We start from the raw sequence: 25,294 nt of genomic DNA, 5'->3' as shown, positions 1-25,294 counted from the left end.
CAGGTTTTCCCAAGGACATGCAACCAAAGCAGCAAACTAAATCACAGTAAGAGCAGAAACAGGGCTGCAAAAAAAACCAGCAAAAAGAACAAAATAATCAGAGAAACTGTCTTGAGGTGAGTGGCTTCCTCAGTGGACAGGATTTAAAATAAAATGCATCTGCTCTGGAGGGTGCACAAGGTGAGATGCAGAGAGAGGGGGTCCTCAAGGACTCAGAATGAAACTTTGCAACTCATCATTTCGAAACAGTGTTTGCACTCATCTGACCATGATTCAAAAAGTAAAAATCAACCCAGAAAAAAAAAATGAAACTTCTCATTTCTGATTAAATGAGACATTCTCCTCCACACACCAGACTCTAGACCAAGTCCCACCAAGCTGGCTCTCCCTGGAATCAGCATTGCACCAGTTTTCCATGACACCAGCTGGGAAAAGTGGTACCCAGGCAGGAATTTGCCAAGGATGCTCCTCTCCTGGTTTGCCCTCCTCCAGCATCCCTGAGGCAGCCAAACCACTGAGCACTGACTGTGTTCCTGCTTCTCAAGAGCTCACCAGTCACTGCCACTCAGTTCTTCACTCCCTATGGAAACATTTGTGTCTTCCTGGGATCAGGAGCAAGGCATTAACCCCATGGCACAGACAGGCAAAAATTCTTGCCTGGGTCAGAGTGGTAAACTCAGGGCATCCTGGCTGAGGACACCCAGGTGCTCAGCTCATACCCTGACAAATTTTTTTAAGAATGGAAAAGCTTTTCAATCATTTCCCAGCTGGAAAGAGCTGCCCAGGAGAGCTGAGCTCCCTCAAGTCTCAGTGCTGACTCTCCAGATGGCTGAGGGCAGGAAAGAGCCCAGCTCAGCTCCAGCAGCACCCGAGTATTGTTTATCTGCTGGTTCCTGTTTTTAGTTTTGTCTCTGCTTTTTTTCTTTGTTCTATAATTGTGCTGCAGTGGCAATACCTGCTCTGAATGGCCTGGGGATCTCTTTGAAGTAAGAACCAGTCCAGTGCTTCACCACATTGAATTTCCTTATATAATAATAAAAAAAAAACACCAGAGGCCCCAGCCCCAAAGCAAACCATGATCAGATTAACTCCTCCAATCTTGTTTTTAAGCTGAACTGGAGCAGATATTAATGGCACTTGGAAGCCCCTGGTATGAAGACAAACCCTGTCCATGCCTGATTCTCCCAAATCCGGGGCTGCCAGGAGGAATAGATTTCCAGGGATGAAGCAGGGCTGTCACCAGTTCTCCCTACTGGAAGACCAGTTCAAGTGTTGATGGGACCTGTCCCCAGTGTCTATTTGGGGGCAGGGAGCCGACCAGCAAAATGTCATCCAAGTGCATCCTCACTGCAAAAGGTGCCAACCACAGGGGTGGTGCTGGAGCTGAGCACCCAAGTCCTGCTGTGCTCCCACCTGCCAGGGTTTCCTCCAAGACTCGAGCATGAGGCAGATGTGAATGGGCTTCATCAGGAGGAGGATGCTAGAGAAGATGTCTTGGCCATGTCCCCCATGGGCTCATCACCAGGGTCCTTCTCCTCTCACCGTGAAAAAGGGACAACCAGTGGTAGAAGAGGTAGCCCGTGGGGAACTTGGGGATTTGATGCTCCTTGGGTTTGGGTCCCAGCAGGCCAAAAAAGCCCTTTAGTCCCCCAGAGACAGCAGCACTGAGGGACATGGGGACACTGATGCAACAGGCTCCTCCTGCATTCCCATCAAAGCACTGACACCCCCAGGCAGAGTCAGCCACATCCCACCCCACAGGGGTCTGGAGGAGGGCTTGGAGCATTCTGGGCATTCCTGGTGCAGCTCCTGACATCCTGGGCTCTCACAGCCCCAAGACACAAACCCCAAGCACAGGTGGGGGTGTGTTACACCCCAACTGCAGCTCCCAAACACCCATCCTTCTGAGGAGGGGCCGGGCTATGACAAGCTGTATTTAGATCACACCCCAACTGAGCCCCAGAACCCCACAATGCCTCAATCATACTCCTCTCCACACAGTCCCTGCCTGGCTCAGAAGGCCCTGGCCTTGGTTTCAAGCCTGCAGGTCCCCCACTGCCATCCTGCATCACCATAGTATGGATGCCAATCTTAAACTTCTCTGTTCCCATCACTTTTTCCTCTGTTCCCAACCCTGTGCCTGGAAGTCCTCACAGTCCCGCTCACCACAGTCACCTCCTGGAGCACCCTCTGATCAGGGTGGTGCATCAGTGCCCTGTGAGGGGCACAGGTATGGATAGAGCCCCTCCAGTGGGGCATTGGACACATCCTGCTTTGTTACAGAGCTGCAGAAAGAGAACACAGCTCCAGTGCCTGCAGAGCTTTGAGAGTTTAAACAATTTCCAGGCTGTGTTGGAGAAACAACGTGTCACAGCCTTAAGGCTGAAATATTTGATTCCCAAAGCCCAGATTAGCACCAGCTCCCCCCAGGAGCCACAGCCTTCGGGAATTATTCACCTCCTATTCCCTCAGCACCAGACTTGGGCATTATTTAATGCCTTTATCCTCAAATCACTCCTCCAAGGAAGAAAACAGCACTACTGTTTTTACATGCAGTGACAGGGAACTGAGGCTGCTGGGAAAGGCAGAGTGGCTCTGGCCAGGTCACCCAAGAAGCCTGTGGCAGGACAAGGGCCACACCAGTGTCCTACATCCATCAGCATCTGCAGGGAGGGGGCAGAGGATGCACCAGGCTCTGCTCAGAGCTGCCCAGCAATGGAACAAGAGGCAACAGGCACAAACTGATGCCCAGGAAGTTCCACCTGAACATGAGGAAGAACTTCTTCCCTGTGCAGTGACCGAGCACTGGAACAGAGACCAGAGAGGATGTGGAGTCTTGCTCACTGGAGATACTCCAGACCCATCTGGATACAATCCTGTCCCGTGTGCTCTAGGATGGCCCTGCTGGAGCAGGGAGGTGGGACCAGATGACCCACGGTGGTCCCTTCTAACCTGATCTATGCTGTGAGTCTGTGATCCCGGCAGCACCATAAACCCAGAGCATTTCATCCTCAGAGCTGCTATAAAATCCAGTCACCACATTTTTTTCTGTCCTTTTCTCGGCTTTTCCACCCTTTCCATGTCATCTGCAACACTCACAACTCAGGTCACACCTGAATTCAGCTGGCTGCTTTGGGGACTGTTTCTGAGAAGTGCCTAAGTGGTATTTTTTTTAATTTAATTTTCTTTAGAAAAGACACAGCCCAGGTTCAGCCAAGTGAGGTCACTCTGCCAGCACAGGGGAATGCTCGACCCAGATCTGGACTTCCCACCAGCACTCCCAGGCTGGCAGCAACCTATTCCCCTTCTCACTTACCTCCAGGGAGACGTCAAGTTGTTTCCTTGCTTTTAACTTCAAAATGTTAACTCGAGATAACTGCGAGGTTATTTTGACAAGAGTTCAGGCTTGTGTCTCACAGCTGCACAATCCCGGTTCGCCCCCGGCAGGGATCAAAAGACCCAGCAAGCTGATGGGGTCACCTCCCTGGGAAGTCCACCTCCCTCCGGGAATATCCTCCACTCTCCAAAGTAACAGGAGAGGCGTAAAGATCAGTCTAATTAGCCAGCCTGGCCCCTCCACCTTTAGCAGAGCCAATTAGCAGGCAATTCACCTCTCCCAGCGGCGGGTCCTCGGTAGATAAACCCTTGCTGCTTCGCTGGGAGGGCAACTCTCAAGTGGGTTAAGTGCGAATTGCGTTTGGTCACAGCTTTGTGACACTTCGCAGCTATTTCTGCTCTCCTCCCCCAGCTCTTTGCCTACAAAACTCCTTCCAGGAACTGCGGCAGTTCTTCCTCTCTACCGCTGTGATGGTTTTCACAAGCACAAGCGGTGCCAGCCCCAAATCACCGGCGGGCTTTGCACTTTGGATCAGCCAAGGCACCACCCAGCCCGGTTCAAAGTGATTTAGCAGGCAGGGTAACGGATCAGGCAGGGCATGGAGCATCCCTGCTTGGCTGTGCCTGCAGCCACAGCAGCAAAGCAGTTTCAGGAGCCCAGGGATGCAGCCACAAAGCCAGCCCTTCCTCGAGGCAGCCTTTTTTGGGTCTGTCGGTTGAAGCTGGTACCAACCCTGGCTTTTAAAAATTGCTGAACGCCCTCTTCCCTTCAGAGCTTTCGGTTGTCTCCTACCGGACATGACACACTGAAATTTAACAGGGATGGTCACTTTAGGAAACCTGTGCTAAAGGCACTTACCTCTGCATGAGCCCGGGCTCGGCAGTGCTTCCCCCGATTGCTCCCACCCAGCAATGACCAGGAAAGGAGGACCAGACCCTCTCACGTCCAGTAACACCAGGTGATGGGGCAGAGCCTGCTCTGGGCTCTGGGCACGGTCAGAGCCTCAGTCGCTGCGGGCTGTGCCCAGGGGAGGAGCAGGATCACCCTCCCGAGATGCCATCTCAGCACACAAATCTACCTGGGTCAAATGCTCCACTGAGAACAGGCAAAGGGACTCAGAGTCTCCTCCTGGATGTCCCTTTTTACACAGAAAGCCTCGGCAATCTCGAGGAATGGGAGACCACAGCAGTGCCCCTCCCTGTGGATCAGGGAGGACAAGCCAGCAAGACACATCCATCAGTCTTTCGCATCACCCCATCCAGTCACGGGCAAGTCAGCAAGTTTAGTTTTGGAGGTTTATACCAACAAATGAAGTGCCCTACACATGAGGAGCTTAAATACTGCCCAGGACCTTCCTCCCCTCGTCCCCAACAGAGGCTGAGTGACCCCGAATTGTAAACGGGATCACGGCAACAGCAGCACATCAGCACCATGAGCATCCCTCAGCCTCCACAGGGTGCCCCAGCACCCTGGCACTGGGTTCCCAGGTTGCAATGGATGACAAGACCCCAACATTCACCTTCCTCACAGACTGCTCAAGCTGAGAAGACAACAGTGTTGTCAAGTGGTTAACAGAGGGAACCGAAAGTCTGCAATAAAACCCCAAGTTCTGGTGCCATGGCATGGGGAGAGACCTCTCTGTGCCTCGGTTTCCCCCTCCAAAAGTAGCAGCAGAGGCTCCTGCTGCACCACACTCCCTCAGCCACCAGCTGGAAAGCAGTGGCAGGTAAAGGTGAAAGCATAATTTTCTTTCATCCTGTCATTTTTATTTCCTACTGTAGCCTTCCCAATCCCATTTATAACCCTGGCAGGCAGAGCTGGCAGAGCAGGACATGTCAAACAGCATTTTTATAATACATAAAAACATACTAATGTTTCACAGAGGTTATTTCTAACCCACAAGAACCACTTGCCTTAACCATCACATCCTGCCACGAGCGCCCAGCACAGTACCCAGGTACACATCTTCAAACTTCTTGAGCAGTAAAATTGTGACACACAACCAGAACTGCTCATGCAGCAGCAAATTGCAGAAATAAAGCTACACATGAGAAAAACACGTGTTCTCAACAGCAGTGCACGCAGGGGAACCATGGATTCGACCACTAGTACCAGAACTGCTTTGGAACTCCGTTTTTTTAAACCCCAAATTTCTAAGAAACAAAATACAGAACTGCCTTGTGCAGACTCCTGCAGCAGCAGCAGCAGCAGCAACCACTCAGCTCAGTAAATCTAATTAATGAGCCAGGAAAAGTGTCATTCGTTTGCTAACTACTTCGCCCAGGGTTGCCAAATAGACAGATAAAGGATTTAGCTGGGGCCTATTCCAGCCAAAGGAGCTGGGAACCTGGCAGAGAGCACAGAAGATTAGAGAGGGCTGAAAAGAAAAAGAGAGGGGAGGTGGGGGGGGAGAAAAAAAATCGAAATAGATTAGCACTTTCCAAATGCAAGCATGTAAATCAGCTTACATTTTAGATAATGCCACCCTTGTGAGCATCTGGCCACGGGGCGGGCACGGCCCCGCACGGCAGCACACCAGAGGTCCCGGCTGAGCTGAGTTTTAGTTGGGCTCAGGAATCTCACGCCACCAACTCCCCCACAGGAAAAAAAACAGCAGTTTTGTTTTTACCAGCTTTGTAAATTCTCACAGGAAGCCAATTAGGGGAAACCTGGGAACAGAGGAAGATTCATAATTGCAATTAAGGCTTCAAAGTGCTCGTCCCCAAGCGCGGCCGTTAAAGTTAGAGCTGGGGAAGGGGGGAAAATAAAAACCTTTTGAAGCATCGGGCTTTCAGGTACGGCCCAGGCTGGAAGAGCTTCTCACTCCCACAACAACCCATCACCTGGAAGGGAGGGAGTTCACCTCAGAGGAACTCACACAGGACCAGCCCCCGGGTGCCACCCTGCTCAGAGGCTGGAGGAGGCAGGCACAGAGTCTGCGTGCATTTACCTCCTGCCTTTAGTTCTGGGAAGAAGGTTCAGTCCTGTACACATGAAACTTTACCCCACTGAAGATTTTGGTGGCAAACAAAGCCTTTGCTTTATCTACTTCACAGAATATCTTGAATTGGACGGGACCCACAAGAATCATCTAGTCCAACTCCTGGCCCTACACAGGCACCCCAACATCCCACCATGTGCCTGAGAGCATTTTCCAAACACCCTTGGAGCTCTGGTAGCCTTGGTGCTGTGCCCACTGCCCTGGGGAGCCTGTTCAATGCCCCACCACCTTCTGGGGGAAGAACCTTTTCCTAATATCCAGCCTAAACATCCACTGACACAGCTCCAGCCATTCCCTGGGGTCCTGTCACTGGTCACCAGAGAGACTTGATGTTCTTCACTCCCATGACCACTCCTAAAGCACTGCAGCATCCCTGGCAAGGGCAGAATGGCTTTGCAGACTGGGCTGCCTGCAAGGACACAAGAGATCTGGGCTTAAATCTACCGTCAAAGGGATCCAACATTTGTCCCTTAGTGCTACAGACCATCCCATCCCAAACAGAGAGTCCTCTTAGAAGTTCAGCAGTTTCAGCAGCAACCTGGATACCAAGAAACAGAGCCCAAACAGTGCAGAGAACTGTGTGTGTGCATCATGGCAGAGCTGCTGTGCCTGTTTGTGATCAAACGTGCACCACAGCAGCTCCAGAGCCCAGCAGGAACAGTGCTGTGGTGACACCAGGAGCTGGGACATGTGGCCCTGCAGCCACCCCTTCAGCAGCACTCCCACGGGCTTCACCCTCATGGGGGATGGAGGTGGCTCTTCTGGGATTGCTTTGACTTTCAAAGACAAAATCCCCAGTCCAAGGTGAGGTGTCACCAGGCAGGTGCTCCCCACGCTGCAGGTGACCTCAGACACAAAACTGCAGCCGTTTGTCTTGGCTTCAGACTCACAACCCAACCCAGCGACAGAGGCTGAACCACAACTTCTCATATCAGCAAGAAAGGCAAACCTGAAAATACTCTATAATCCACCCAAATCAAATATGTCTTAGCCCAGACCCTGGGCTTGGCCATTTCAGCTTGGAATAGAGCAGAACAGCCCTACTTGTAGAAGCTCAGTCCTCCAGCAGATCTAGATCACAGCCTTGTGCATGTTGGAAGATGTCAGTGACACACAGGACTGGACAGACCCTTCTAATCAGGGCTACAAACTTCGTACCTCTGGGGTTGTTTACATGTAAATATTCCATAATCTGCTATCTGTATTCCATAATCTTATCTCTAGTCCTCTTGCAGGGGAGCTCAAGTAGGAGAAGCAAAATTCACAGGAACAACACCTCTGCACTAGGACATCTGGCAGCCCAGCACTGTCAGTTATTGATCCCCCTTCACTGGCAGAATTGGGGGTGGCAGCCTGTGCTGTGGCCCCAAGCATGTGGACTCGCTGCTCCAACATGCCCTTGGCAGGAGAAAGGGTTGAGAAAAGCCAAGAGGAGAAAAGGTAACTCACCCAAGGTGCCAGGGCAAACCCCTGGTAGGTCTGGGAAGAGCACCGAGGTCCTGCACCAGCTGTTGTGCCATTCACAGCCACTCTGCTCTGCCTGTTCTCAGTGCCAATGCTCACAGACACTTCCCTCATGATGGCACCTCCTCTCCACACAACACTCCCAACAACAGCTTTCCTTCCAGCCCCTCCCAACCTCACCCTCTCTCTGAACAGCTGGAGAACACCCTGCTCCAGCAGAAGCAAAGTTGGGCTGCAAGGTGCACAGGCTGCTCTCCTTGGTGGGGATGCTCCTTCTTCCTTCCACCAGACACCCCAAAGCCCCAGCAGCTGCAGCAGAAATCCTGTGCCCAGCAGAGTCTGGAAGAGGAAAGATCTGCTGTGGAGGGCTGTGGGACCCATGACAGAGATGACCCTCAGTCATCTTCATCCATGGCATGCCCTTAACTGCTTTTGCTTTTCCCCATGGGTCCACTCCTACCTCCCCCCACGGCCCCTCACACCCCCTCAGCTGCCTTGTGCCACGGCCGAGTCGTCCTCAGGCTCAGGGTCTACTGCAGGATCTGTCGTGTGACCTTGGAAAGTCATTTGTGTCTCTGGAAATGTATTGGCTGTAGGTGTTTTTGCACAAGCTACTTTCCCTGTGGTGTTTTTTCCCCTACTGTTGAGCACCCAGGACTCAGTAATCAAATGAGGTCAAAGAAAATTCCAGCCAAAACCCCGGCAGCCTTGATCCCTCCCCAGCAGCACCCCCTGGGAACAGCCAACAGCATCCACACAAGCACAGCTCGGGCTTGGATGAGGGCTCTCCCTCTCTCCAGCACAAGACAGATCATCCCAGAAAGTGGGATCTGTGGGATTAGTGTTCCATGAGCAGGGCTGACATCTGAGATAACGCACGGGCAGGTGAGGACATGGACTGCTGGCTCCCAAGGATAGAACAGGAGAAGGCAACTGTCCAGAGCGAGGACTGCAGAGCCTGCAGCCCACCCACCCTCTGCCTCTCGTTACACACCGAGCAGACTTCCCGTCTGAAGAGGAAGCCACAACCCACACGGCTCAATCCATCCACACAGAAACATCCCCCTCCTCACCGGCCGGAGCGAGGGCTTTGCCCATGGAGATGGTTTCCAAGAGCAACCTGCACTTCTGCATTTTCAACAGAGATCTTCTTACTTCACCTTCCCGCCTGCTGGTGCCAAAAGGAGAAGTGCTTTGGAGCCGGGGGAGAGGAAGTTGTGCCACCATTTCCTATTCTGGACGATGATTTCACCCTCCCGCCGCGTCCGAGAGCCACCGGCGGCACCCGCCACGCTGCGCAACGTAACATGCAAAGGGCTCGGGTTTGGGGCAAGCAAGTTCCAGGAAACTCAACAGTCGTGTTCAAGAAAATACAAAAATAAAGACCACATACAAACGATCCGGTCAGAAATAACTGCGGTGTCCCCTGGCACTCGCCAGGCTGTGAGATACCACAGCAGGGCACCTGGGCAGCGACGGAGGGGCTGGGGAAGGAAACACACGTGAAAGCAGCTGCCCAGGTCCAAGCAATGACTTTCTGTGCTCCCCTAAATGATGACAGACGTGGCTAAGTCGGGCTCAAGCAATCCTGGGGTCTTCTCTCCTTGTTTGAAGGGGTCAGTTCCCTTGGCCCCTTCCCACGGCCGTGCAGCACCATCCTGTGATGGGGAGGAACAGACCCAGGGGAGCCAAGATATCCACTCCTCCCTGCATGTCCAGGGAGCTGGACTCTCCCCACGTTGATGCTAAAGGAGCCAAACTCAACCACTGACAAATCCTAAAGGAAATATTCTTTCTGCTCATTTCCACCATGGTTTAGATGGCATGGTGGTATTCATTCAAAGGTTGGACTTCAAGATCTTGGAGATCTTTTCCAATCCTAATGATTTTATGATTCATCACCAGAGTTTCCCCTCATTTGCTCACTGTGGGCATGAGGGCCAGGATTTACACTGGCCCCAGGCAGCTTGGGTCTGTTTTCCAGTCTGGTTGGCAGACTCAAGCATCACTCCAAACACAGAAGGCTTTCCTTACAGCCACAGTAGCCTGGGTTTCTGCTAACACCAATGGAAATCTCACCCCCATTTAGAGGGCAAAATCTCCTGCATGCCTTCCCCAAGGGGGTTTGATAAGCCCCATTACCAGAAGCTTTCTACAGCACAGCTAAAGAATGGATCAGGTCTTAAAGCATTCCATAGCCTTCTCACCAGAGAGGCACCTCTAGGTATTTTTAGAGGTAGTATCTCTTAGCACCGGAATTACAGTGCATTAATTAGCAGGGAGACGCATAGGAACAGTCACAAGGTCAGAACACAACATCCATAATTTACACCTCCCCGGGAGTTACTGCGAAAACAACACACAGAGCCATCACAAGATGTGCCATCTTTAAGGGCTCCCATTTCCCAGAGCAAAGGGGGAAAATTCACTGTCTCAGATGGACCAAATCCCCACAGCAAAACTCAGAGGGGGCTCTATGGGTATGTTGAGCCAGTCCTCAGAGGGAAACTCATGGGTTTGAAGGGCCTTTGTCCAGCAGTCTGATGGCTTGGGGAAAAAAAGAAATAAGGGAAGGTCAACATTTGCTCTTCTGGGATGAACTACTAAGAAAATTTGTCAGCATTTTGGTGTCAGTGGCCATTCATACTCCTCAACAGACACCTGCAGCTTCAGCCTTTCAGGCAGGGTACCTTCAATCTGAGGGATGGAGCTGCCTGTTTTCATGGCTTGTTATGACTAGAGAAAGTCTTAAGTTCATTGGTCATGCAGATGGGCAGATTCACTTTCCTGAGCCATTCAGGTCATTCATCAAGTAGTTCTTAACCTGGCCCCACCCTAACCAGCCTCTCTTCTCTCAGAGCTTCCTCCACTGGGCACAAGTTATTGGTAAGGAAGTGTCAGAGCAAGTCAGGCTGGGACAGGACTTCCCACACTTCCCACTGCACACACAGACAGCATCGGTAGCAAGAAATAGCTGCAGAGCAGGGGCCCAAGAGAAGGTATCAGCAGGTCTAACACTGCTGAGCAGGACAGCCCTGCCACGTGAGTGGATTAAGCAGCTCCCCTCCAAACAATCCCCAAAGTGCAGTTCCTCAGAGAGGGAGAGAGAACCACTGTGGATGCAAGACCAACAGCAAGCTGACACCTGCCATGACTTGCCTACAAAATGCTTGATCTTGTTGATTCAGTTGCAGCTGAGCTGTCCAGGGCTGGCTGTGGATGGTCAGGTGCATTGTGCTGTGGTCCAGGAGGAGCTTATTCACAGAAACACAGAATCAGAGAATGGTTTAGGTTGGAAGAGACCTTAAAGCCCAACTCATTCCACCCCCTGCCATGGGCAGGGACACCTTCCACCAGCCCAGGTTGCTCCAAGTCACATCCAACCTGGCCTTGGACACTTCCAGGGATCCAGGGGCAGCCACAGCTTCTCTGGGCACCCTGTGCCAGGGCCTCCCCACCCTCACAGGGAACAATTTCTTCCTAATCTCTAATCAAATTCTACTCTCTTTCAGTTTGAAGCCATGCCCCCTTGTCCAGTCTCTCTCCATCTTTCTTGTAGCTCCTGCAGGTCCTGGAAGGCCGCAGTCAGGTTACCCCAAAGCTTCTCTTCTCCAGGCTGAACCATCTCAACTCTCCCAGCCTTTCTTCCCAGCAGAGCTGCTCCATCCCTCTGATCATCTTGGTGCCTCTTCTGGACTTGCTCCGGCAGCTCCATGTCCTTGCTGAGCTGGACCCCCAGAGTTGGAGGCAGCTCTCCTACTGACATGCACAGTGACTGTTCAGTCAGACTTTCTGGCAGAGTTTTACACCTTCTCTGAACACCCTGGATCCCCAGCAGCCCTGCTGGCATCCCCACAAGGGCTCTGAACAGCACAAAAAGTGCACAGTGAAATGAAGAAAGTCCCTCACACTCTGAACCTGCTGCAAAGCCAACAACACACCAAGGCAAAGCAGACCAGCCAAAACTCTTGGTGTCTTATTTCTTACAATGATGTAATTAAGGCTCTGAACTTCAGGAATATCATCCTGAGCCCCCCAAATTGATGGAGACCAAGGCACAAATTAAAAAAAAAAAAAAAAAAAAAAAAATTATTCAGTGACTTCAGAAAATCCACCTCAACTCTTTGCTCTGCTGTGAAGCTCCGTGGTCACACACTGGGTCTATCCCAGGGCAGGATTCATTGCCTCCAACTTTACCTATGCAAAAATGAGGTGACTAAACAAATCAACCTCTACAGACAGAGAGAGCACCTGCTATGGAGGGCAGTTCACCCATCCAGCTTGAACCCCACTTCAGGGCTGGCCCATAAACTAAATTAAATTAGAGGCCTAAATTTTTAGGCAGGCATCCTTAAGCCAGGCAACTCCCATCCTTATTCTCCTAAGCTGCTTCCCACATGCAAAACAGGAATAATCACACTTCCTTCCTTAGCCAGCAGTTGCACAACCAAATGTTTCAAAGCCTGTAAGAAGCTCAGATAATGCAATAATGGGAACATGGAAATTGCAATTAGACTCAGTTTAGCTTTACTTCTTTCCCACCCTCCCAAATTTAATTCATAAGAAACAAAAGCAGAAGCCAACTTTTTTACAAGGGATTTTTTTTCTGCTGAAAATTCCCTGGATTCCTCACTAGAGTTCCACTTCTGGACAGTCAGGTGTGAGCTCTGAGGAAGAGTGCCAGAGGCTGGAGTGAGCAGCTCTCCAAAAACCACCAGTCCCAGAAAGCTCTACAAGCGCCACTCTAAAGTCTCTGCTCCAAGTTATTCCCACCTTTGAAGATGGAATGTGCACTTCAAAACTGCCTCAGGTCAGTTTTGTGGGGCTGTTTCACAGATCAACTGCAGTAGAGCACTGATAATCCAGAAAACACAAATAAGAGAGTTCTTTGGAGCATGTGAGGTCTGGCAACAAATAGTCGTGGACACCAAGAGCCCAGAGTGTGTGGGACAGGGTAGCACAGGTCTCACTTCCACACCAAACCTGCATTGGTTCTTCAGCCAGGGGCAAAATTCCCATCAATTCCCAGTCATGGACCGTGCCCTGAGGTTATTAAAATCAACTGCCCTGTGTCTATAACCAAGCACCTCCCCATCCCTCCTGGAGGGAAGATCCAGTCTCTCACCCACCCTGCCAAGGCTGACTGACACGAGCAGGATTTGAAGTGATGGCAGAGGAATGAGGAAGCTCCAGCATCCAACTGCCCGTGGAGGATCCTGCCTGAAGGCTGATGTTTGGGGCTGTCACTGGCTCTCCTCTCTTGAGTCAGTATTTTTCAGTCATTTTTTAGTAAGAAAAAGTTTGACAGGCAGGTGGGGTTGGCCCTAAAACATACAAAACCCAACCACAACAAAATTTTAGTGATTTCAGAGTGAAACCATCGCCATGTGATCATCCTGGTAATGAACTTCTCATCACAATATTACTGACCAGGCTCCAGCTCCAGGGAGTTCATTTCTAGGAGCTTATTTTCACTTGAATGAAGCAGGAAAAACAGTCTCCTTCTCAGCCTGACCAGAAACACTGAGGTAAAGCAACTGCAAAACACAGTGCAAGGGCTGGATGGAGACACAGCACAAAGGGTTGAGTTTGCACCAGGCTCAGCTTCTGGTCACACCAGGACAAGTCCAGAGCAATGCACTGGTTCTAGTTTTAGCAAGAACTCACAGCAGTTAGTCATTTGCAGGAGATACCATGGGATCAACTTCAAGGAGACCACGTGCAGCTCAGGAGACTCTCAGGGTCACACAAAACCCCTCTGATCCTTTCAGTCTGTTCCTGTGCAGCATTAGCTGCAGTTGGATAAAGTAAGAGAAAAGGAGTCTCAGTAATGTGCAATCCAGCCAAGGTGAACAAGTGTTGGATTAAAACATGGATGTATTGGTTTTGCTGCATCACTTCCACCTTCCCCATCAGCATTGCTGGCAGCAAGTGAAGGTGTGGGATGCAAACAAAGGAGACCCCCTTTTCCAGTCCTGGGGTCTCATAGGAACTGTTGGAAGAGCATGAGAACTGCAGCAGCTCAGCAGTTGTGGGTGCTGGGTTCAGCATTTGGGTACCAAACCTGCAGTGGGGGCACAGCACCCACACTCCTTAATGCTGGACAGCAGAAGACAACAGGAGATGTCAAGAATCACAGAATGATTTAGGTTAGAAGAGACCTTAAAGCCCATCTCATTCCACCCCCTGCCATGGGCAGGGACACCTTCCACCAGCCCAGGTTGCTCCAAGCCCCGTCCAACCTGGCCTTGGACACTTCCAGGGATCCAGGGGCAGCCACAGCTTCTCTGGGCAACCTGTGCCAGGGCCTCCCCACCCTCACAGGGAACAATTTCTTCCTAATCTCTAATCGAATTCTACTCTCTTTCAGTTTGAAGCCATTCCCCCTTGTCCTGTCACTCCAGGCCCTTGTAAATAATCTCTCTCCATCTTTCTTGTACCTCCTTCGGGTACCAAAAGGCCACAATTAGGTGACCCCAAAGCCTTCTCTTTTCCAAGGTGAACAATTACAATTCTCTCAGCCTTTCCTCACAGCAGAGCTGCTCCATCCCTCTCATCATCTGGGTGGCCCCTCCTCTAGAGACATTCGACAATAATTAAGTGGGAATTGCAAAATTTTTCTTTGGCTTTGCATCTCAACTTGACCTGAGCTCAAACCAGTCATTTGAAGGTTTGTTGCTTCCATATCCAGGCCTGAATTTTACCCTAACAATGCATTTCTTTGAGGAACAGAAGCAGCCTGTGATGTTATCAGAGACTCACACAAGCTGAAGACACTTGAAGAATATTCTGGGACTCTGTGAGTGACTCCCTTGTTAGGAGGTTGGCAGTGAGAACAGGGTGACTACATGGAGACCACAACCAGCAGCAGACCCCAGCACAGTGTTTAGGGGAAACTGAAACCACATCAGCACCAGTGTCCAGCACAGAACTGCCTGTGAACCTCCCCACCAGCCATTCTGCAAACTGAGACTTCCTCTTGACTTATTTTTAAAACCTTCTTTTTTACAATTACCATTTTTCAGGACAGGATCTGGTGTGTTCTTGACAAACAGACAATGGGGGAATTCCACTCGCTACCCCTTTAAAGCCACGATGTATTTTGATGCTGAGAAATACAAATCTCTAAATTAGTCCCACTAAGAACAGTTGCTGTGGTACCTTCTCTCCTCCAAAATGACATTTCTCTGTCTGCAACCCCAGTGACTCACTGCAGGTCCTTTCAATCAGAGACGCTCTCACCACTGGCACTCTTCATCTCCATATTCCATTATTTTTAGCTCCTGTGACACAACACTCTTGTATGGTTCAATTATCAGCCTTTGGGAAGTGAAAGGCACAGGGAGGGATGTTTCTCCCTGATGCTTTAGAATAAAGTCAATTATTTTTTGCAATGGTTTCTGAAGGAAACTGCAGAAGTCCCATTCCTGGAGATGGTGAAGGACAAGGTTCAAATTGAAGCATGGGGAGAAAATATGCTCTGGTCTGCAGGAGGTGGAAAATGGGATGAACTTAGTCACAGAAAGGCTGCTGTAAAGAGGAGGAGACTTATCTGTGCCCATGTGCTTGAAGGCAGAACAAGCAGGAAGAGACTCAGAAAGAATGACAGAGGGAACATATTCCCTGTCCCAAGGCCAGGGAGGGACCCTCAGCAGTGTTTCCAGTCCTGAGGGCCCTTCCAGTCTGCACTCCATTGCCTTTTCAATCCTCCTGCCTTGAGGCAAATGAGCAGCTACAGAGTCTGTGGTAATTTCTCGGATTTCATCATTGTAAAGTACATCTTGATGTTAACAGTAACTTTCTGAAAAGAAAAAAAAAACAAAAGGAGAGGAGGGGGGGGACGCCAGCCCTACCCTGGGCTCTTTATCTCCCCTCCATCAGCACTTTGCCCACCCTCTGACCCACCAGACCAAGGCTGGCAGGTTTCAGCAGCCCAGGCTTTGCTTTCTGGCCAGGAGCAGAGTCAAAGCCCATCTCCTCTCCTCTTGCTCTCATCAGCAAAAGCAGCTCTGCCACCAGTGCCAGGCAGCCAGGGACACCTCCACACCTGCCTGGCATCCACACAGGGCTCTCAGCCAGCCTGTGATGGGTGTGGAGAGGTCACCCAGGACATCAACAACCCCAGCCTCACCCACGACCACTCAATGGGCTGTGTCAGATTGGCAAAACTCAGCCAGGGTAAGAAAAGCCCTTTTCTCCTCAAAAAAAAAAAAACCAACAGCAATGACACACATCTGATCTGAGTAAGAGATCAGTTTTATATACTCACTTTTCAGAGAGGAAATGTACTTGTTCCTGGCACCAATTATGAAAACCCCTGGCCACATGATGCAAGTGTCAATTTTAGCTTCTATCAGTCTTTATCACAAGATTAATAAAGGTTAAAGTTTCACCCAACATCACAGTCAATTACAAGCTCTCTCTCAAGCCTAAGAAGATTTAGGCTGGAGATACCCATGGTGTTGGTCACAGCCCAGCAGGGTGCTGGGTGCTGTCCAGCAGGATGTGATGGAAACTCCAGGGCTGCTCTTCAGGGAAGGTGGAAGTTCAGCAGAGAAGTTGCTGGGTGTCACAGGAGAGGACCAGGGGAAAAAATAAAAAAATTCAGCAAGTGCAGAATTTAGGGAGGGGGAAGAAAAGGTGTTTCCCAAAATACAGGCAGCAGCCCAAGCTGCCCCTGCCAAGAAGGAAGAGAAGGACATGACAGCATCAAACAGTCCCTCCCAACACTTCCCAGGGTGGCTGTTCAGCCTGGTGGACAGACCACGAGGAGACATCCCTGTTTGAAGGGTCTTATGGCCACTCACATGAGGTAAAGGTGATAAGACTCGAGATATTTCCATGCTCAGCAGGAGACACCCTACCAAAAGCATGTGGGCACCTGGAGGTGAGGTCCATGTCCACATGTAGCAGGTGCTGGGCTCCCTCCCAAGATGAAGATGCTGCAAGGAAATGTTGTTCAGCCTGGGAGGGAGCCCAGCACCTACTGCTGTAGGCACAGACCTCAACCCCAGCTGTCCCCTGTGTTTCCTACATCACCTTCTGTGTACATGGGGCTTCTTTGGACATGGTCCATGGGGAAAATCCATTTTTACAGTGCAAGGTTACAGATGGGTGGCACTATTGTATTCAGGATAGCATCAAACACAAGGGGAAACAGTGATACTGAGATATCATGAAAAACTCTCATCACCCACTCTTTGTTCCATTGATCCAGCACTTTTCTGTGCCACTCCAAACTCTTCCCAAGACTTCTCACCCCCCCTAAAAAAACATGTCATGTTGCTCCTTACTCTGCTACAGAGGCTCACAGGGAGGGGTGCTGGGTTGTTTGGGTTTGTTGGTTTTTCCTTTTGCAAAAAACTAGCCAGAGTAGAGCCAGGGACCATCCCCATCCTACATGCCAGCAAGGTGGCACAGAGCACAAGGATCCCTCCCAGAGGGGACCCAACCCCTGCCCCACACTACCTTCCCCCCACAGCTCCCCTGTGATGAGGGACAGTGAGAGCTGGTGTTAATTCCTTCAGCCTATTTGGAAAAACAAGTTTACACGTCAGATTTCAATTGGCTCTGTCTCTGCTTAACTACTCCAGCTGTGAAACAAAGTAAGTGAGAGACAAAGCCCTACAAACAAGCAGCGTGACCATTTCAGAGGGTTTTTTGTGAGCTTTAATGCCAAACCTACTAAATAGATTAACTTACAGCATAAACAAGCAAGTAAATCTTTCCCCCAAGGCCCTGTGTATCCAAAGGAAGCTTTAGAAGTTGCTTCCTGCCATTGTGGAGGCCCTGCTGGGAACCCAGGAGCCTTTTCAGTCCCTGGCTTGGTTGCCCAAAACCTTCAATTTACTTCCAGCACCGCTGGCTGCAGCACCACAAAAGACAGATGATGGCAAGGACGTTTTTGGCTGTTCCCCATCACCCTCGGGCCAAGGGCCAGTGAGGCTGAGATTCACACACACTTCCCAAGCTCCCACAGGGGTCACTTTGACCAGAGGACTCAATACAACCACAGCACCACCATCACAGTCAGCGAGAAGAAAGGAAGTGTCCAAACCAGGAGACAGCCCAAGGAGAGGTGGGCACCCCCCTAATAGTGACCAACCCCACCAGGCTGTTCATCCCCTGAGCACCTTCAGACAACCAACAGCACAGACAGCAGGGCAGCATTCACATTTACATTTGAGAGGAGAACAATGAGCCCAGGACTTGAAGCCTTTCCAAATTTTGTGTTCACCTCTGGGGAGAAGCAGACTCAGTGCTGGAGGCCACTGCTGCATCCCAGATGTGCCAAACCTGCAGATGTGAAGAAGGGCAGGCTGCACAGAGGGAAGATTGCAGGGACTGGAGAGCCTGGGCCAGTCCCACTGCAGTGAGCAAAGTCCAAGCCTGAGGGCAGAACCCTGAGCTGGACCATCCTTTGGGCTGGCCTAATACAGCCATCAGAGCTACATCCCTATCAGCCCAAAAATCCATAGAGAAGACAAGCCAAGAGGCATCCCCTTCTCCACATGAAGGCCCTATCCATGACTGTCCATCCCCTCTCCCTGGCTCAGTGACATGACAGCCACGAGCAGCACCAAGAGCAGCCCACCTGTGAAGTGCCTCCAGCCAGGTTGGCACAGCCCCAATCTGGTGGTTCTCACACGAAGAGCAAGTCCCCAAAGCCCCCCCAGGCACGTGGCACAGGAGCAAGGAGTGCAGCAGCTCATGGAGCCTGAACCCCTTCCAGCCCCTGGTTCCTCCCACGATGGGCAGGAGCATCACGGCACAGAGACAAGGCCAGTCCTTCATCCCAGCTCTTCCCGAGGAGCCAAGCTCCTGGGAACTGGCATGATGGTGACTGTAAGCATACAGTTTCCCCAGTCAAAGGCTGTTCCCTTCATCCTAAAAAAAAAGAATCACCCTCGTGGTGATGTTCTGGTTGGAGACCACAAGGAGCAGGTGGGATGCTGTTTAATACTCACTATCCTGCCATCACTTCTAAACCCTGCACCACCATCTGGCAGCTCAGGGCCACAGAGATCCCCAGGCTCTGGTGTGCTCTGTGCCAGCAAAAGCAGATTTAGACCCACAGAGCCATTCCTTCACACCATCCAAGTTCCCTAAAGGATTAGCACCCACCGGCATTCAGACCAGATCCATCTGGGAACAATTTCCATTTAATGAGCAGCCCTTTGGGGACTTGTTGGCCTTGATTGCAACCCAGCTAATTGATCCAGGGAGGCAAACCTCAAGCAGAAACTCCCTCAGATAAGCAGGATTCACACAGCTGGATGAGGAGCAGCAGGGATGGGTCTGCCAGGCTGGAGTTTGCTCGGTCGCCTCTGCACCCGAGGGATGCTGTGACTGCACCAGGCAGGGGGAGGCTGTGGGTGGTGTGTGTGCCCATTTATGAGGTTTATCAACACAAAGACACCGAGAATGAAGAAACATTTGTGAAGTTTCACATGTACAGATTGCCAGAAACAATGAGAAAAGGGAAATGCCACCTGAAAGGACGAGAGCTTGTTTGCCGAGAAGCCTCTGGGCTGAGGGTTTAAATAGACATCGAGCAATGGGGGAAGCAGCTGAAAGGGGAAGCGTTTCATCCTAATTTGAGACAACAAAGAATGGGCCTTTGTGGAAGGGATGAAAAACACTTTTGCAGGCTCAAAACAACAGCATCTTTCCTAAAGTGTGCACACACCAACCATACCCTTGTCCACGGAACAGGCACGGACACAGGAGTGAAAATGCCCTGATGCGACTGCATGAAACCCCCCAACGCAGGATAAAAAGATGACAAATTCCCTACCCCATCAGCTGCTAAGGACAGTCACAAGATCAGGTTGAGGCTGAGCTCTTCCTGCCCAGACAAAGCAGCGTCGGGCAGTGAGCGGCGTGAGCGGGGGGACGGCGCTCCAGCGCGTCCTTCCATTTCCAGCCACCCTCATCACATGAGCTGCTCATGCCAGGCTCCGCTCACTTCTGCTTAAACCCACCCCAAAATAAGGACCAGCAGCATTTTAGGAGCACCCAAGCTGCTCTCACCCCAAGCACTGTGGGAATTTTGGGCAATTAAACAAATTGAGGGAAAGCCAAGTCCCATCCCCATCTCTCTTTACAAACACAGGTGGTGTCCCTGCGGCACCCACAGTCATTGATAACTGTCACAGCACCACACCACCCAGCCAGGTAGTGTTTTCCTATTCCCCTTTTAGCTCAGCAAGAGGCTCATGCTCACATCTGTTGGCTAAAAACATCTGCAGGCCTTTTCACTGCCTGGCCAGCTCGGCACAGCTGGGGAGGGAGCACCAGAGCCTGCTCCTCCCCGGGCACACCGGAGGGCTCTCCAGCCCTGTTCCGGGAACGGTGTGGCACAGGTGGGAGTGCTCAGCCACAGCTGCCCCGGGCAGGATCCAACCTCCAGGCTCTGCCTTACCAGCAGGAGCCTCAAACCTGGGTGAACTCTCAGATGCAGCAGGTTAAACACAGCACGTGCGAGGAGAGGACAGCTGAGATGAAACCACGAAACCCCACCACGCTGCTTCCACACGAACTGTGTTCCCCAGGGCATCACTCAGAGCCAGCTCTCTCCAGCCTCACATCTGCCACCTCAGCCAAGCATCTCCTGCTGTGCCACACCACGAGGGAGCCGATCATCTGCAAGCTGAAGTTGCTTTATTTTCGTGGTGGTTTCTTTTTTTTTCAGTGGCAGACCTTGAAATCAGAGATTAACAAGTCTGAAGGAGCTCATGCCTGGCCACTCATGTATTCCAGATGCACATGCTATAATCGCTGCTTGCCAAACAGGATACGAGGCGTAAGAAAATAAAGCATTTTATCTTCAAGCTTTTCCAAGAGGGTATTAGAAACAATGGGGAGGAAATACAAAATTAACACTAGAGAAGAGCAATTGGCAGTGCCCTTGCGAGTCTGTTCTTCATTACAAGGCTGCCTATTCAGTAGCTTTCATTAGGAAAATCGCATCGCAGAGCCATTCCCAACAGTGTCCCTATTTCCTAATTAGGCTTCGCCAAAGAGCTGCATCTTTTAGTTACTGCACGGCAAAACAATCACAACAATCACCATTTCATCGCAGCCGGGCTGCTGAAAACCCGGCAATTAAAGCATCCGAGGAGTCACACGGGCACGTCATCAGGGAGACAAGTTCTCACGTCGTGCTAATTGGCGGCCAGAGACGAGATCAGAAAAACAGGGACGTGGGTTTTCGGTGTCCGTGCTGGGAAAGGCGCTCGGGAGATGCAGCCACCCCCCAGGTTCCCACCCCAGAGGCTGGTGACGGGGGCAGGGTGCCAGCACTGGTGACAGGTCCTGTCCACCCTCCAGGCTGCGGCACAGGGGGATGTTCAGGGGATCCTCGGGTGTGTCACACCCACGTCACCAAACGACCCTGACCCAACACGAGGTGAACGCAACCTTAGGTGGGTGGCAGAGGTCACCTGGAGACCCCAGTGATGGCTTTGGATGGGTGGGACCCTCGCAAAGGATTGGTTACAAAAATGTCTTCATGCTGCCTCTGGACATGAGGGATAGGGCAAGGATGGGGAGTCCTGGAATACTGAGCCTCTTAGGGAATTCTCGCAGGGAGGAGGGAAAGAGCATGAACTGCAGCTGTGGAGCCTGGAATGCATCCACAGGTCATGTTTTCCTCCTCTGCAGTCAAGAGTGGCATTTCCAGCCCAAAACAGCAAAGCACAGAACTGCAGCAAGGACAGACCTGCTGGGCAACAGTACAGTGCCCGCAGGGAGTGGGGGCACAGCTTCCTTAGGAACCTCATTTCCCCTCCTCATCCTCTCACCTACTGCCCCCTGGAAGTTCAAAGCACTGATGGGAGCAGAGTTCAGACACAGCAGGAGCCTCCCATTGCTCAAAGCCAACCTCAGGGCACTCACCTGAGTGGCTTTCCCCGGCACACTCATGCACCATTTTCCACTTGCAAAATAACCACGCAAAAATGGGCAGCCCCGTCGTGCTCAGCAGGCACCCAAAAAAGAGAAGTTGAAACTACTCCAGGGTGAGCTGCAGCATGGCAAGGTCCCCATGCCACTGAGTGGCTGTCCCTGGTCCCCAGCACAGCCAGAGCACCACTTTTGGCATCCCTCAGCCCCGAGGGCTGCTGCAGCACGGGGAGCTCATCCCACTGGAGCAGCTTGACATGATGGAGCAGCGGACAGTGCCTTCCACAGCATTCAGTTCTTCTTTCTCAGCACAAAATTTACATCTTCATTTTCAGATTCAGCAAAAAGCACACAGTGTCAGGTTTGCTCTGTTTCTCTCCCAGTTGGGATGCCCTGATCCCCACAGGGGAGGAGGGATGAGCCAGCTGTACCATCCTACAGCACCAGAGATGTGGGGCTGGCGGTGAGGAGCCCTAACCTCCTCCCCAAATCAGTGCACACCACTATTCCAGGTTTTCCCTCCATATAAGCATCTCCAACACTTCTCATCCCCTTTCCCACCCTGACCAGGCTGCAGAACTGCAGGGAGCGGGACAGTGACAGCCACAGGATGCCAGGGAAGGCACAGCAATGAGCTCCCCACGCTTTATTTCGGCAGCACATCACGAAGCTGGAGCTGGCCACATCCCAGATTCCCAGTGCAGCAGGCCTGGCTCTACTCAGCTGCCTCCCTGCAGAGCATCCTCAGCCCAATGGACACACCCAGCATCACCTGAGCCCTCCAACCTCACGTAGTCACTGTAACTGAGGGATGCAACCACTGCAACCATCACTGCCAGGCTCTCGCTCATTATCTTCTCACCTTTCTACATTTAACCTCTAATCTGAGCAACACTCAGAGCTCCGAACCACTTTGCAATCATGTTTCGGAAACAATTTGCAACTCCCTCCAAGTTTTGCTTTGAACAAGAAAAAAAAAACACAAAACCAACAAGACCTTTCTGACACACGGGAAAATTAAAGCACTGACATCCTGCATATCCCTGGAGTTTGCATCAAACCAAGATTTAGAAAACAAATCTAAATGGAAAAACTAAATAAATTGCAGCTGTTCAGCATCAGCCCCTTCAGCATCAGGGCAAGCAGCACCAGCCCCTCCAGCAGGAGTAGCATGAGCAGCACCAGCCTGCAGCTGCCTGAGCAGGGTTTCGCTGCACTGACAGCAGCAGCAGCCCCGAAACCAGCCCTTTGCAAAGTTAAGGAGTGCTGGGGTGACAGCAGCCAGATCGTAATAAACATGAAAACAAAGGTCTGAAATCTCTTTTCTCCCGCTTTCGTTAGTGATTTGAATCAGCCAAGCCTTTTCCTCCCTCAGGGTTTACACCGACCAAAGCAGCTAAACATCCTCTCGGGGAGGCCGGTGCAGAAACGAGTGTGGCAGGAGGCCAGGCTGGGTCTGGGCACTGAACAGGAGCCACTGGTGACACCGTAAGGCCACAGAGGCACCTGATGGAAGATGCTCCTTTGCAGGCACACCTATCAGCACAGGCTGGTGCATGAAGCAGCACGGGGACAGCTCAGGGCTGGCGCACATCCAGGCTCCGATGCTGGAGGGATGACACTCTGCTGAGCTTGTCACATCCCAAACCACATCCTGTTGCCAAAGCAGAGCCCTCCCTGGGGTTACATCTCAGCCCCCTTGGGCTGTGGAGACCCAGCTGAGGGTGATGGGAGCAACAGGAGACTCGTGACCCTCGGGTCCCTCCAGCCTGGGGAAGAGCTCCTGCCGCAGTGACCCGGGGTGACTCACTGCCACCCCACCCTGCCAGCGGCCCGGTCGAAACTCCAGGCAGGGAGCGGAGAGCCCCCGGGATTTCCCGGGGACCCAGCCCCGGCAGGGTGGTCCCCTGGGGCGGGCAGGGCCCCACACCTGGGCCCCGAGCAGCAGCTCCGTGGGGCGGCGCGGAGGAAAACAAACACAGAGTCCAGAAATGAGTCACAGCAGCGGGGCCCGTCCCCACCCGCGGGGTGACACCGGCTCCTCCCGGCCAGGGCACGGCCGGCCACAGACCACCCGCACGGGGACCCCGAGGTGATTCAGGGTGCAAGGCCGATGACACCCCACTGGTGGGTTTAAGCGAAGCCTCCACTCGCACGGGACCTCTCCATTACACTGCCTTCAGTCGCCCTCCTGTTACGTGGACACCCCGAATTATACAGCCCGGTGGCCTCTGCTCTCCCAAGTACACCAACCCCCCAAACCCACGGGGTGCCCCCGGTTACACGGACACCCTGGGAACATAAGGAACGCCCCCGCTCGCCCTCCCCGTGCAGCAGCTCTGCAGAGCCCCCGCTCCCACGGACACCCCGGTCACACCGCGCTCGGTGCGTGCGCGGCCCCCCCGCCCCGTCACACGGACACCCGCGGCTCTCCCACCTGGGGGGCGGCTGCGGCCGGGGCTCCCTGCCCATCCTCGGCTCGGCTGGGCTGCCCCGCCGGGCTCCGCTCCGCGCCGGGCGGCACCGGCAGCACCGGGACGGGCGGGCGGGGCTGGCGGCGGGTCCGCCCCGCACATGTGCACCGCCCGCCCCGCCCCGGCCGCGCCCCCTCCACCTGCCCTCCGCCCACCCCTTCCTCCGCCCACCCAGCCCTCCAGCCCTCCCTCCCTCCGTCCCTTCACCCATCCATCTCCCCTTCCTCCTTCCCTACCACTATCCTGCTGCTCATCCAGCTAGTCATCCCCTCATCCATCGTGACACCCGTCTGTCCCCCCACCACTTTGCCTTCCACCCTTCACTCTTCCGTTGTCCACCCCTCCGTCTATCCCTCCTGCCATTCTGCCACCCATCCATCCATCCATCCCACCATCCTTCTATTCATCCATCTACCCATCCCTCCATCAATCTCTCCTTCTTTCCCTTCATCCATGCACCTTTCCAACCCTCCACCCTTCCCTCCATGCATCCATCTGTCTTTCCCTCCTGCCATCCACCTCTCCATTCCTCCATCCCTCTCTCCTTCTCTTCATGCCTCCATCCTATGCAGTATGTGAGTTTGTTTTCCTTCCTTCCCTATGCAGCCTTTTACCCCATCTTTGCTGGGAAAACCCTCAGCATGTCTGTGACGGTGCAAAGCTCAGGCTGAGTGACACCAGACTGGAGTCATGTCTGCTCTGGTGGCACCTGGGAATGGCCTTTTCCTGCTGCCTTCAAGCCTGCTCCTGAGAAAGGGCCTGTGCCACCTCCATCGCTGGCAGCACTGGCCCCCATGCCTCCCTGCTGGCCCATCTGTGCACGGGGCTTGTGGCCGGATCCGGCCCGGATGGTGCCGCAGGAAGGGCAAGAACCTGCCTGCGGGTTCCTCTGCGGGTTTTGGTTTTTCAGAAGAGAGTGACCGCTGCCACCGATGCTCCGAGACTCGAAAGCTGCTCAGGGGCCAAAATAGATGTGGGGTTTCACAGTGAGATTCCAGTGAATTTTAAAAAAGCAAACCCAGTCAGAGCCAAAATCCCCTTTAATTGGTGACCCGTTGACACAACCACCCGCCGTGCAAAGCGCGCTCCACCCTGCGCCAGGTGACACCTCTG

At 52.4% G+C, this 25,294-nt stretch overlaps 1 protein-coding gene across 1 annotated transcript in view; it reads right to left on the bottom strand.

Moving 5' to 3' along the window:
• Window positions 1–24,218, bottom strand: part of PIK3R5 (phosphoinositide-3-kinase regulatory subunit 5) — a 60,970-nt gene extending 36,752 nt beyond the window's left edge. The window contains exon 1 of the mRNA XM_039390226.1: window positions 24,145–24,218. The gene's annotated coding sequence lies outside the window, so the exon portion shown is untranslated. The remainder of the gene's footprint in view (window positions 1–24,144) is intronic.
• Window positions 24,219–25,294: the final 1,076 nt, after the last annotated feature.

The sequence above is a fragment of the Pipra filicauda genome, unplaced genomic scaffold, assembly GCF_003945595.2.
Source record: "Pipra filicauda isolate LSUMZ 115617 unplaced genomic scaffold, ASM394559v2 scaffold80_size11013439_pilon, whole genome shotgun sequence".
NCBI lineage: Eukaryota > Metazoa > Chordata > Aves > Passeriformes > Pipridae > Pipra > Pipra filicauda.
The sequence above is the reverse complement of the archived record's forward strand: the minus strand, read 5'-3'. Positions and strand labels throughout refer to the sequence as shown.